Consider the following 13753-nt stretch of genomic DNA (forward strand, 5'->3'; position numbering starts at 1 on the left):
GTGAGTCTTCACTGCACAGCCTGCAAAGCCATCAGCAGGTGGCGGTGCCCCTCCTCCACAGCCGACAGAGGAGTGCATTCAGCAACCTCCCTGCCTGCAGCATCAAGGGCATGTCCAGAGCCAAGGCCGGGACAAAACCAAGCTTCTTGGTTTCTTCACCTCCACCATGGGCAGAAGTGAGGGGCCCACGCACGCATCTGCTTCACTTCCCATGCAGGGGTTACACTTGGGTAACTGTGGGATTCTATTCAGTGTAATACTGTGTTTATGTTTATTATTGTACGGGTGCTTCTGAGAACTTAACTGTTTACAGTGATTTCCCCCAGGAAAATAAAAAATCAAAACAATAATGAACTTGCATAAACAGTCTAAGTTCCAGGGCCTAACTCTTGGCAGTGACTTCGTCAAGGATAGTCATAATTTTTATGGACAGAAGACATAAGCAATATTTGAAATAACTTTTGGTTTTAGTGATTGATTTTAATTGTCTGCCATCTTTTCTCTTCCAGGAAGAATAAAGCACCAAAACATGTCCCTCTGACTACTCAGCCAACCAGAGAGCAGGGGGAAAGGTAACCCTGCCCTTGGGCAGCCCAGCTGCATCTCAGATGGCCAGAGCTGGCCCTCTGAAAAAAATATGCCAGAAAGAGGAGATGAATGTCTTACTGGAGAAAGATATTAGAAGGGACCAAGGCTCCTTAATTTAGGCTGTACAGGCGGTTACCAGAACAAGGTTCAACCGAGCTAGAAGCAGGACTCCCACTACCCTCTGCGGGACCATGGAGTGCAATGCAGCCGGAAGCAATAAATCACTTCTAAGATGGGAAAGTGAAATGAGGAAACAAGCACAGCATGAGACAATTCTGAGCTGAAGATCTCGGAACATCAAATATGTATCTGGGGAGGAGGGGATGCTAACAGCAACGGGTGAGAAGAGGCAAACACTGTCATTCCACCTGGAAAGCACCAGGCAGTGAAAGAGATTCCAAATGCAAGAGGAAGCCATCAGCACTGCCAGAAAATGAAGCTCAACAGAGTCACACTCCATTCAATATTCCTAAGATCAGAATGTTTCAAATGAGAGAAAGCCTCAGCTGGCTTTAAACACACTGCATTCAATTCAACTGCCAGCCACACCAAAAAGCCAATGAGGGGAGCCACTCGCCGTCAGTCCCGGGAGGAGACAGGGCGCATGCTGTGCACCCCTCTGCTGCTCGCTATGTATCCCTTCCCACACCTGTGGCTTGGAAAGCACATTCCTAATTTGCAGGAGGACAGGGGAGAAGACAAGGGAAGTGACCAATGCCACAGACAGCAGTACCACCCTTTAACTTAACTGAGACGCATGGAGGTGTCCTCCAGATGAAGGGCCAGAGGCGCTCCCGCGCTCATGCAGCTGCGCGTGAGGACTCAGCTGGGAAATGGATGAGCAGCGAGGAGATGGTTAGGTTGTCTGGAGGAGCGCATTCATGGTCACTAAGCGTGGTGGTTAAGCAACTACCACGCGTCTCGGTGACCCTTCTGATTTACTCAGGACTTTCTTCAAAATACAGAACACACCATTGCTTAAGATAAAGATTTTCCATTCCTGATACTAGTTAAAAGAAGCTGCTAAGATCAAAATCCACAGGGTGGGTTTTGTTGATGTTCTTGGTTTTCCACATACTTGAAACATTAGGTGAAAAAACTGAAAAATACATGTTATATTAATGCTGATCAATGTCCTCAATTGTGTTTTTCTAAGTGATGCTGGAGCCTCCACACATCATAGCTTCTCTTTCTAGGTTAAGAAGTGACATAAACTTCACAAACATGAATGATACACTTGAAACTGTTCAATGTCTGTCTTCCCACTCTGTTATAAAGCCCTCGAGGAAGGCTGCATGGTCTTGCTCTTTAAGAAATAAATCACAATGCCTATCACAGTATGTCAGTGCCAAATGACAGGAAAAGCCCAAGAAAATAGAGAAAATCACCTTCAGTCCTATCACCGGAGTTCACACAACACACAGACAAGAGTCTACATTACATAATCATGCACTGTTTTTGACACATTATGAGCATTTTTTGACATCTTTAAATATACAATATTTTTTAAATTTGGCTATATAATATTCCTTGGTCTAAACATATCCTTTCTTCTTTGAACTCACAACTACTTTTTGACCATCTATGTATTCAAGGCATTTTGCTAGTGCAAAGGATATGGCAGTAGAGAACACACTGTTAGGGCCTGAGACTTTACCAGGATTTTTTAAAAAAGAGAATATAAGGTTACTTCAAGTAGACTGAAGGCAAAACATCTCTAAATATGTATCTAGGATATATTTTTTTAGAATTTTTTTTTTTAGTTGTAGATGAACATTATACCTTTATTTATTTTTATGTGGTGCTGAAGCTCGGACTCAGTGCCTTCACATGCTAGGCAAGTGCTCTATCACTGAGCTATACCCTCAACCCCTCTAGGATATATTCATTTATTTTTTGTACCAGGGATTGAACTCAGGGGCACTTGGTCACTGAGCCACATCCCCAGCCCTATTTTGTATTTTATTTAGAGACAGGGTCTCACTGAGTTGCTTAGCACCTCATTTTTACTAAGGTTGGCTTTGAACTCGCGATCCTCCTGTCTCAGCCTCCCAGGTCACTGAGATTATAGGCATGCACCACCGCACCCAACTAGGATATATTCTTAAAAATGGAATTACTGGGCCAATGGTTACAAATCCTAGCATTTGATTTATATTACCCAATTGCTTTCCTGAGAAGACTGCATAATTTATAACTCCAACAGGAAAATTCAATACCTATCTTCTGGCTGAATAGCATCAGTTGACAAAGATTTTAAAAAGTTAGGAAAGAAATGACAACTCATTCAAGCTTAGGGTTCTGTGAGTATAGCCCAGTTCAACATTTTATTCACATATCTAGTTTTTGTCTGTATTTCTTCTGCTGTGAATCCTACTCAAGCAGTTTGTCCACTCTTCTATGCAGATGCTAATATTTTTCCTATAGATCTGTAACCACAGAGTAAGATGGTTACCCTTTGTTGTAGACTTGGCAAGTACTTCTCTTACTTGATATTTGCCTTTTAACTGTATTTATGTTATTTAACATAGAACAGCTCAAAAGTTTTAAGAGTCAGCTCCACTGACCTTCCTTTGGCTCTGCTTCATGGTTTTTATGCTTAGAAAGTCTTTTTCCATCCTGAGGAAAGTTAAATATACAACTTTTAGTTTAAAAAAGGGGGGAGGGTTTACATCTTTTTAGATTTAACTCTTTGGTCTACCTGGAGCTTGTTTTTGTTTTTTTGGTTTGGTTTGGGTTTGTTGTTCTGCTGGTTTTTCCCCATGCTGCTGCTTTTCTTCTTTTTTCTGTGTGTGTGTGTGTGTGTGTGTGTGTGTGTGTGTGTGTGTGTGCGCGCGCGCGCGCGCGCGCCAAGGGCATCACACACATCAGGCATGTAAGCGCTCTACTGCTGCACTTCACCCCCAACCCTAGGCTTCTTTTAACACAATTTCCAGGTACTTAATCCAAGGCCTGCTGCTAAAGTCTCTGGACCTCCAGAGCTTTGTTTAGAGGTTCAGCAGGAAAATGAGGTTATTGGTATACTCCTGAACAAAAAAAAAGTCCTATTGGGGATGGCTGTGCTTTTTGACTAAGTGTGCAGCTTTAGGTGGGACACACATGGAGCACTGGGGGAGGAAGGGGTCACCCACCCAGCCAGTCAGATCAGCTGAATCAACCCTGGCAATCAATGGAGTTACAGAGGATGCACCCAATTTTTGCTCTTGCATCTTCCTGTGAGACTTTTGGACAGGATCAACCATGGTGTAACTCGGGTATCAGACATGGTGGGTACTATAAATATTACAGCTAATCCTTACTACCAACGGGCAGGGAAGAGAGGCAAATAAGTCCATTTTATCAGAAGAAAAAGGAGCCAGAGGGAAAGAGCTAGCCAGGCAAAAAGCTGGCAAGAGGCAGACCTATCTAGCTTTAAAGTCCACATCTGTGTCACTACACAGTGCTCTCTATCCCTCCTGAAATCTGGTAATATTCTTGTCCTAATGACATGGCACCTAACTATACTCTGGGGGTACAAACGTACCTAGTAGCCTGAACAAGGGGCTGAGGCTATGGGGAGACAGGCCTGTGGGGCAGATGCTCACTGTTCCCCAGTACTACTCCATCTTCTGGATTCTCCAGGAAAGCTGGTAAATGAGATTTTCATATGAAATCTAAGTTATGAATTTTGGCAACTAATTCAGTTTGTTTAAAAACACTGGGCAGCATCCACAAGTCTGAAGGCCAGGGTCAGCTCCCAGCTTGCCCAGCTGTGCTCTTGAGTGCTACCTCCATCCCCATGTCAGTCGCCCGAGCTGGCCTGTCATGCAGCATTTTCTTGATCCTTTGCCACTCTACCCTTCAGTGCCCCAGGATGACTGGCACATTACCTTCAAGTATCATATTTGCCATCTCGCCCTCTACCCAGAGAAAAGGCCCCTGAGCCAGGCAATTGTTATCATCTCAGCACTAGAGGCATCAGGGAGGCTGGGAGGCTACAGTGGCCCCTGAAGTGTGGAAGGGCTCAGAAAGTAGACAGCGTGCCTAAAGGAAAACGAAGAGAGGATGGAGCAGCCACGGGAGACCAGAGTGGGCTGGGCTGAGGTTACAGGAAGACTCACAAGCTGGCCCAGGGGTTTCCAGTGCATCCCTTGCTAACGGGAGCAGGTGAAGGCTTTCGAGTTGAAAACTAAATAAAAAAACTTAGCTCTAGGTTCCCCTTTTTTTGTGTAGCTGGGCGCAGGGGGCATGATGGTGCGTGTCTGTAATCCCAGCGGCTAGGGAGGCTGAGGTCAGAGGCTGAGGCAGAAGGATCTTAAGTTCAAGATTAGCCTCAGCAGTTTAGTGAGGCCCTAAGCAACTCAGTGAGACACCATCTCTAAGTAAAGTTTTTTAAAATGTGCAATTCTATAGGTTTACATATCATCTATATTATCACTTTTAATTTGATTCAACAGACAGTAGTGTGAGCCATTTTGTACAAGAGATTAACACTGTGTCGCCATCACCCATCTGTAAAATGACAGCATTGATTTCACAAGATTTTTGAAGGACTCAATGTAAAGCACTTAGAACAGAGCTAGGCACAGAGTCAGCACTACATATTTGTGATTTATTATTAGCATTTTTCTTTTGTTATTTTGATAATCCCAAATCATATCTCTGGCTGAGGTCTATCACCTGAAACCCAGACCTATACAAACAGTGGCTTCCTTTCCACAAAGAAGTCCCAGACATCTCAAACCCAGAATAGAGAAGGAAATCCCTCATCAAGAGCAAGTCAAATGAAGAAATCTGGCTCCTCCATCCAAGTTCACAGCGCCTCCACCACCCAATGCTGAAGTCAGAAATGTGGCGGTTATTCTGGATTCTTATTCCCACATCTAACATACTGGAAGTTCTGATGGTTTAGCCTCAGAAACATTCCTCAAATCCACTCCCTTCTCCTCCTCCCAACTGCACCTACAGCCAAGCTAGCAGTCTCCCATGGTGCTACTGCTTCTACCGTCTGTCCACCTCTATCTACTCTTCTCTCTCCCCAAGCCACTCCTCAAGGGGCAGTCAGAGTGAATGTTCAGAAGTGCAGACCGAATCATGTCACAACCCCATTTACTCCCATTGCACACAGAATAAATCCAAATTCAGATCTAACCACGTGTTGTATTTTTGGGTTTGTTTGTTTGTTTTACTATTGTTTAGCTCTGTGACCTCCATGAGGGCAAGGACCAGATTTGTCACATTCACTACCGTATCTTCAGAGCTGAGCATAGTACCTGAAACACAGTTGGTCCTGAATCAATATGTGGTAGGGGAGGGAAGGAGGAAGAGGCAGGAAGGAACTGTTCCTGAAAATACTGTCTGGCATATGGGCACTGGACAGAATAGAGGCAGTAAAGACTGGAACTAAGGATACCAGAGGGAAAAAAGAAGTTTTACTATATTGGGCATGTGGTAACAAGATCCTGGGATGAAGATGGTCAATGTGAGGATGGGTTCTTTAGACATTTCAAGAAAGAATTTAAAAGCCAGGCATGGAGGTACCTGGTATCCCAGCTACTGGAGAGGCTGAGGCAGGAGGATCAGGAGGAGACCAGCCTGGGCAACATATCAAGAGCCCCATCTTAGGAAAAAAAAAAAAAAAAAAAATGGGAAAATTAAGATAAATCACAACACTGATTTTATAGAGAATAAGGAAGAACAACTGAAAATAACTTATACTATCAACCTAACCAAGAGACTGTGATACCATGAACATACGTGGACTTACTAGCAGCTGGAATTGTGGAGTTTTCCTGAAAGAACAGTAAGGAATCTCATTTTAGAATTTCAATTTTGAAGCCATGTGTGCTGCTGTTAAGTAGAAACATCTTACAAATGTAGAAAGTGATGAATGGAAATTGAGATAATAGTGAAAGCTGGAAATAAGAGATTCAGAAGACACCGGTCAAACAAATGACTAAAGTTATAAGAACTGAGGAGATCCAACTTATTTGCTTATTCACTCAGAGTACATATGCTGTGGGGACATAAGGATAAGGCAGAGACCTCGCCCATATGGTGACAGTCTACTGCCAGTTGATAATCTCCTAAAAATAATGTAGAAGGAGATAACAGAACCAAAGATAAACTTGAATGTCCACATTTAAGGGGTTGAATGTAAAGAAGAAAAACCTCAAAGAGACAGAAAAACAGCAATGAGAATAGTAGGGGAATACCAAGATTCATGACAGTATTTCAGAAGCCAAGAGAAAGAAAAGGCAGCTGATCAATGGTTGAGTGTCATGGCCAGAGGAGAAAGAAAAGCTGACTGAGGAAGATCGGTGGGCTTGGTTTTAGATGAACCGCATCAGTATAACTTGGGCAGAAGAGAGGAAAGAGCCAGAGAACAAGCATTTCAAGAGGGAGCTAGGTTGTGAGGAAGGGGAGACTCGAGTGTAGACAGCTAATTCCAGAGTCTTTTTTTTTTTGGCAGTGCTGGGGACTGCACTCAGGGCCTTGGGCATGCTAAGCATGTGCTCTGCCACTGAGCTGCACCCTCAATCCCAAATCTGTGCCTCAAAAGCAAAAACAAAACCAAGATATGTATAGTGTCAAGCAGGTTTTCTCAAAATGGTAATGGATATCATAGAGTCCCCTAGCTCTCTGGTCCGAGGATTAGATAAACGGTGAAGCTGATGGACGAGTACAGTCAAGGCTTTTTACAGAAGGAAATGATATCTGAAAACTAAATGCAACGACTTTACCTGCTGAGGGCCAAATGTCCATTTCATTGCCCTATCTCCCAGGTTACAGTTATACCAATAATGACATTTTCATCAATAATATCATTTATCTTCAGCTTCTTTCCTCAAACTGTGGTGCTGCCTGCCCTTGGAAACCTCGCTGGGTCCAGGACTGTGCCATGGGTCATCTAAGCTAGCCACTATATTTGAGCTGCAATTGTTGCTCCTATAGCACCAACATGAGAACACAGCTGAACTTTATGTTCAGAGTGGTAATATATTTGTAAAATATGACATAAACAAATATATTAGTTATGAAAATTAAGGAGAAAATAAAGCTGGGATCCCACAAAGTCATCCCTGCAGAGTTATCCTGCTGATTCAACCCACATTTAAATGATGATATCCTCGGCATCGATCCGAAATACATTACTTTAAAAACAGAAGCAGCTGAAATAAGATCTGCTAAAATAAGAGGTTAGCTGGAAAAGCATAGCTTTGAAAGCACTGAGGTTATTGGTTCAAAACAGTTTTCAACTCATGTGACATAAGAATATCTGGGTTTTTACCAAACTCCTGATTTGGGGGCTTCAAGGTTTTGATGAAGGGAATGACAGAAGGAAGGAGGTGCAAATGATTATCCTGTATCATGTGCACCCACTGACCTTCACAGCTCGACAGCGCAGGAGTTCACCAGCGCCTCACCAAGCTGGGCGGCGTGGCTGCAGTACAGCTCTGCAGCCATGGATGGCACATGGCTCCCCAAAGCAAGAGGTAGACTCCTATCTTTCCTTGTCAACCACACACACTGAAAGATAAGTGAAGTCCAGAGGGAAGAACCTGCTGATGGGGTTTATATGTACAGTATTAGGACAGGGTGGAGGTGACAAGCTCCTGCATCTTGAATTCACACTCGCAGCTGCAGTCACTCTAATACACTGCATCAGAAGAGTTGACGTGATGAGGAGTCCATTCTTTGTAATACAATATTTCCAAGAAATGCAGTTTAAAATAAGTGCTACCTTAAAGGAGCTTCCACCCAAGACTGTAGCACCAGAAACAAATGCTCTTGTCCTATAAGAGCATAGAAAACAAACTCCCAAGCCTGACACCCAGCTGACCTCAGTGGCTAGCAGAGGTGCAAGCTTCACTAGCCCAGTCGACACCAGGATGCCCCTTCCTAAAGCACTCCTGGATGTGATCTGGTCAAAATCCCCGCTCCCTAACGCTCCCTCCTGCACCCTCCACTGTGATCTATGGCATTCCCAACCGAAAAGAGAAACTCGCCTACATCCTCAACCTGCCTGCTCTACAGAGCTCCCTCTTCCTCCTTGTCCCGATCCCTGGCTATCTCCCCAAAACTACATTCCCTGAAGCCCTCTCAAGTGGAAGGCCATGGTGTCTCGTGACCCAGTGAATGGCAGAGCCAGGTGGGAGAGAATTCTCCGTCCTCTTTACTCCTCACACATTTTTCAGCTCATGTCATGGAATCTGTCTTTCTCTCTTCACCTCACCCTTGGTCCCAGGGATAAACAAGAGCTAACTGGTCTCCATGTCTCCACTCCTGCTACTGTTTTAATTCTAGTCCAGGTTCTGCACAGTAGCAATAGTGACCTTTTAAACTGTCAAAAAGGGCACATCACTCTTCTGCTTAGTGTACCTTAAAAGCTTCTTGATGAATTTAAAATAAAATTCTCTTTCTGGGGCTGGGGAGATAGCTCAGTTGGTAGAGTGCTTGCCTTGAAAGCACAAGGCCCTGGGTTCAATCCCCAGCACCAAAAAAAAAAAAAACAAAAAACAAAAAAAAACCCCAACTCTTTCTGAGGTTCACGAGTCTCCCCTGACTTGACCCATTTTCACTTTCCCAATCTCTTCACCCACTCTGCTCCCCATGCTGGCTCACTAGACTCCAAGGCACAGCCTCCTTTCCTTCCTTGAACACTCTAAGCTCTTTACTATCTAAACTAGACAGTCATCCTATGAAAATATGACCTGTGAAAGATGAGAAAAATCACCAGAAGGGAAGAAATAGTCCTTAGAGTATGCCTAAGGAGAGAAAAAAGGTTACTATTAGGACAAGTTTTAACAAATCAAGTTTGAAGGCAGATTCCACACCTAATCATTCCACATACAGAAACACAATGAATCACTAGGGAAAAGGTTGTTGTTCTCCTAAATCCCAAACTGTTGTTGGCAATATAAAACTGGGAGGTTCTTTGCAAAAAGTAATTATTCCAAGAGGATGTCAGGGCATGGATTTTAGGCTGAGATAAAGCCCCGAGGAAGCAAATGGTAATTTCAACTCCCAAAAAATCTCAAGTCTGAAGAAAACTTAAGACCTATCAAGACACACCCCACACACTTATTTACCCACTCATATCTTCCAATGAGATAGCTCCAATGACATCTAATGAGACAGCCCTAGAGATAGCAGCTATAAAGCTCCATCACTATTTCTGACCCATAGACCACTTCACCCTCCTGAGATTCTGTTACACTTCTTGGCCAAGAGAACCTTGGAACTCATTTCACTGTTATTCTTTTCTTTTTTCAATTTCTGATAAGCCACCATGGTATATACCATTTGCAACAGCTTAAAAATTCACTGATTACTGCAACAATTTTCATGGGAAATTTTTTTGATCACTCACATGAAGTGGCAACCAATTATCATTTCCATTTTAACAAGGAGTAAGTATAAAAGAGGCAGATAAGTGCTTTTTACCAACCTCAGGGACAGAAACAGGAAACAGAACCTGATTTTCTAAATTTCACTAGGTGTTTCAAAAGGACCATGGTTATCAACAGTTTCTTTCGAGTGTTTCTTGTGACACTGCAGAACAGATGCTGGGATCAGACGGTGGAATGGGAGACTGGGGTGCGGCAGCCGGGGGGCTGCTGCCTAACTGTGAAATGCTGCCCCAGTCTGGCTAATTCAGTATCCAGAATTTAGCTATTCAGTACCTTATTATTTTGGATTTCAATATTCTAATTTTTTTCTAAAGTCCAGGAAAAAATGTCAATATTTATGATCAGAGGTTTTTTCCTACTCTATTCTTCCCAGCAGTGTGCAGAACACAAAACACAAAAGAAAAAGCAAGGGAGGCAGCAAGTCTCCACCATCAGACCTGCTTTGACAACTGTCTTCTCTGGTGAGATGAACAGGGACCCTTCCTTCAGAAGGCTTGAGGGAGAGGAGCACTTGGAGAAAGGCCCAGCCTGCCCTGGCTCAATCACCTGGGGGTGGAGAGAAGCCTCTCACATTCACATACAAGACTTGGGTAAAGGAAAGAGCGCATGCAGGGTAATTCGCTAGAAAAACAAGGCTTTTGGCATCTAAACCTCCAGTGCATCACAAACTTCCTGCTATTATCTAATAACCCCCCCCACTCAGCCATCACTGTTTCCATGGTAACCGACAGAGAAATAGCAGCCTGCCAAATGGCTTTTGTAGTTCCTTTTCCAGTTTGTTCTTCTGTGTAGAATTAGTACTAGTTGGGAAAAGAACCAGGCTAATCTTTGCAAACAGGGACATGATGCAGTTTGAAAAGTACAAACAGGTTTGGGACAGGAAGTGTAGAAAAGCTCTCACAAACCCACCTCTATAAAATAAAAAAAGTGAACTGCAGTATATTTGGTAAGCTTGACCGTGGTCTTAAGGTGGGACAGTCTGGCAATAGGCAGGATATGGCTATGGTACTTTCACTCAGCCTCTGATTTGACTACACATGAGAAGGGATGCGGTAAATGACAGAACAAGATCAAACAAGCCTACCAGCCCTCAGGTATCTAATTATGATTAGAGGAAATGATAACTTTCTCTAAAATCGAAATAAATGAGCAAGAGTTTACAGACTTGGACACAGAAGAGTGAAAAAAGGATGGGTACCTTGAAGGAGTGAAATGTTTAACCCCAGGAATGATGTGTGCAAGAATCAGACTCAGTCAAATGCACAAATCAGGGGGTGCTGGTGCCTAGGAAACAAAGGTCACCTTCCCATCTCACACGCGAGAAATCCTGCGGAGCTGTGGCAGCTCTTAGAAGATCAGTAGCTACAGAGATCTTCTCGCTGCGCCCAACTGCAAAACAAACAGCTGCCGCAGGGGAGGAGGAGTTTGAAGTTTTAAAAACTCAAGACTACTTATCTTTGAAAGTAGCCCAAAACAAATGATTTTGTCTCAAAACTGCATATTTGCATGAAGTGCAGAGAATCTTGTGACTCCTCTGTCTGCTTCAGATGAGAAACTATGACTCAAGTCAAAGAGGTATGAGCTTCTTGAACAGGAGTTTGAAAGGTTCCCTCCCACAACCTTTAAAGTACTCAAGTGTCTTGTTGACAGACATGACAATTACAACGTATGGCAGCATTCTGTGATATGTCCCTAAGAGTTACAGAAAGTCAGACTCCCACAAATCCCACACAGAAGGTTAAACTAATTTACACTTTTGAATTTATGCTTTACCTTGGGTAGTATGAATCATGAGTTATGTTCCCAGAGCTATCACCTGAGTTTAGAGAGTAGACAGAGATTTTCAATAACCATTTCCCTTCAAAAGGATCATTATAATAAGTTGAAGATGTATACCCTAATGGCTGCCAACTTAAAGAAAGGCTCCTGCCCTACTACTTGAATGACATTGTGGAGCCCCAGATTTTTGAGAATCTATTCATGAAACCTGAACATGTCTTTTCAAATACTTCAACTTGTGTCCTGCTTACCCAAGAATGAGCTTCTAATGCACATTCACTGATGTGTGATTACAATTTTCAACATATCAATTTCCCCATCTTAAACGAAAGAGAGAATTGAGAAGATACAGAAAAATTGCAACACATTCGATGAGAATTAGGACTAGGTCAGGAGCTGAAACTTCCTACAGCCAACAATCTGCAATACTGATATCTTTATATTTCTTCTTGAACCCTTTCCTCAACAAGCATTGTTTCAAGACTTCAGACAAATTTTCTTATTTGTTAGAGTTACATTTTGATCAAATCAGCATCTATATCAGTGCAGATTCCTCACTATAGGGAGACAATGAAGGGGCTTTTGAGTGTTTCATGGACTGCACTTTCACTGGTGTTTCTGAAAATAAACTCCAAGAAACCTAAGAAAAAGAGAATCTCATAATGGTGGTCTTTCTCTTTGTTCTAAGTGATTGTCCACAGAAACAATGCTGCATACGGTTTTAATGGTCTCTGTCCACCCATTAATCTGTCACATAACTTAAGTATATTACCAAGAAATAGCTATTGATTGCCATGTATTAGGTTTTTATATGAGAAAGTCAAGAGCTTCTACTGCCTGGAGAGGCGAAAGAAAGGGGTGTTTCTGGGCACCAGAATATTGTTAATGTTTACGAGTAGGAAACTGCTTGTAAGGTAAAACTAACTACCCAGAAGGCATACTTTAGGAATTTTTAAGCTCCAATCTATAAATAGGTCCCACATTTTTTCCCAACGGGGTGGTGCTAGTGACTATATGTGTGTAAAGAAACAGTGACTGAGTACTTAAATACTTAGCAACAAAGAAAATAACTGTGAAGCACTAAAGACAAGGATTACACTACAGATGACATTCCTGAAGGCTGTGTGCCAGTCAGAAGGCTGGCAGGACAGCTCCAGGAGGAAAGTGAGCCCAGCTCCTAGGACCATGCCTGGTAGCATGATGGTGTTCCATGGGTCTAGCTTGAGAAGGTCTTAACTTAAATAATGAGACACAATGTTGCTTTGCAATTCATAAAGCAGCTATCTTATTAAGGGCAAGATGAATTCTTTACAAGTACGAATTTGGGATTTAACTAAGTGCCTGTGAACATAAACAATACCTAACAAGAATCCAGCAAAGGCTAGGTAGCCTGATTCTCATGTGGCACTCTGAGCACATGGAGGCTGCTTGCCAGTGACAATGTATAGGCTATTCAAGTGCTAAGGGAACAAACGGACAAGACACTGGCAAGAGATAATCCCCTGCCAACAATGACCAAAGTTTCTATGTAAACAAAAGCAAAGAAAAACTAATCAAGGGAAATTATACCAATAAAAGGTGCTTAATGGCATACATGAAGAATAACTCAATATGCTTCAAAATACCATGCATGGAAACCCAATACAGCCCAGGAAGGCAGCCCAGGGCCCCTTAATTGTATTCTTAGAGAAGTATATCTGATGAAGAACAGACTCAGCACTGAGTGACTAATGAGGATGTGGCCTAGATTAGGTCATATTCAAAATCAGCCTATTGGCCTCCACAGTTGACTGGGTCTGGTTTAATGATGCAAGCTGAATAATCAGGAACCTTGGTTAAGAAAAGACACAAACCCTGGGAAGAGGACAATTGGGTGGAAGTTTACTCTTTTCTTAGAGTTCCTGCTATTTTTCTATCTTTGTCTTGAGGTTCTACACTTTTGATTTTAAAAAATTAGGGCTGGGGCTGGGGATATAGCTGAGTTGGTAGAGTGC

The 13753-nt window shown here is 42.8% G+C and overlaps 1 protein-coding gene and 1 long non-coding RNA gene across 3 annotated transcripts in view; one reads left to right on the forward strand and one right to left on the reverse strand.

Moving 5' to 3' along the window:
• LOC306639459 overlaps positions 1-13753 on the forward strand; it is a 288549-nt gene that overhangs the window by 129956 nt on the left and 144840 nt on the right. The gene's annotated exons all lie outside the window — the stretch shown is intronic.
• Positions 1-13753, reverse strand: part of ALKBH3 (alkB homolog 3, alpha-ketoglutarate dependent dioxygenase) — a 35978-nt gene that overhangs the window by 4911 nt on the left and 17314 nt on the right. The gene's annotated exons all lie outside the window — the stretch shown is intronic.

The sequence above is a fragment of the Sciurus vulgaris genome (assembly GCF_902686455.1).
Source record: "Sciurus vulgaris genome assembly, chromosome: 11".
NCBI classification, from domain to species: Eukaryota; Metazoa; Chordata; class Mammalia; order Rodentia; family Sciuridae; genus Sciurus; species Sciurus vulgaris.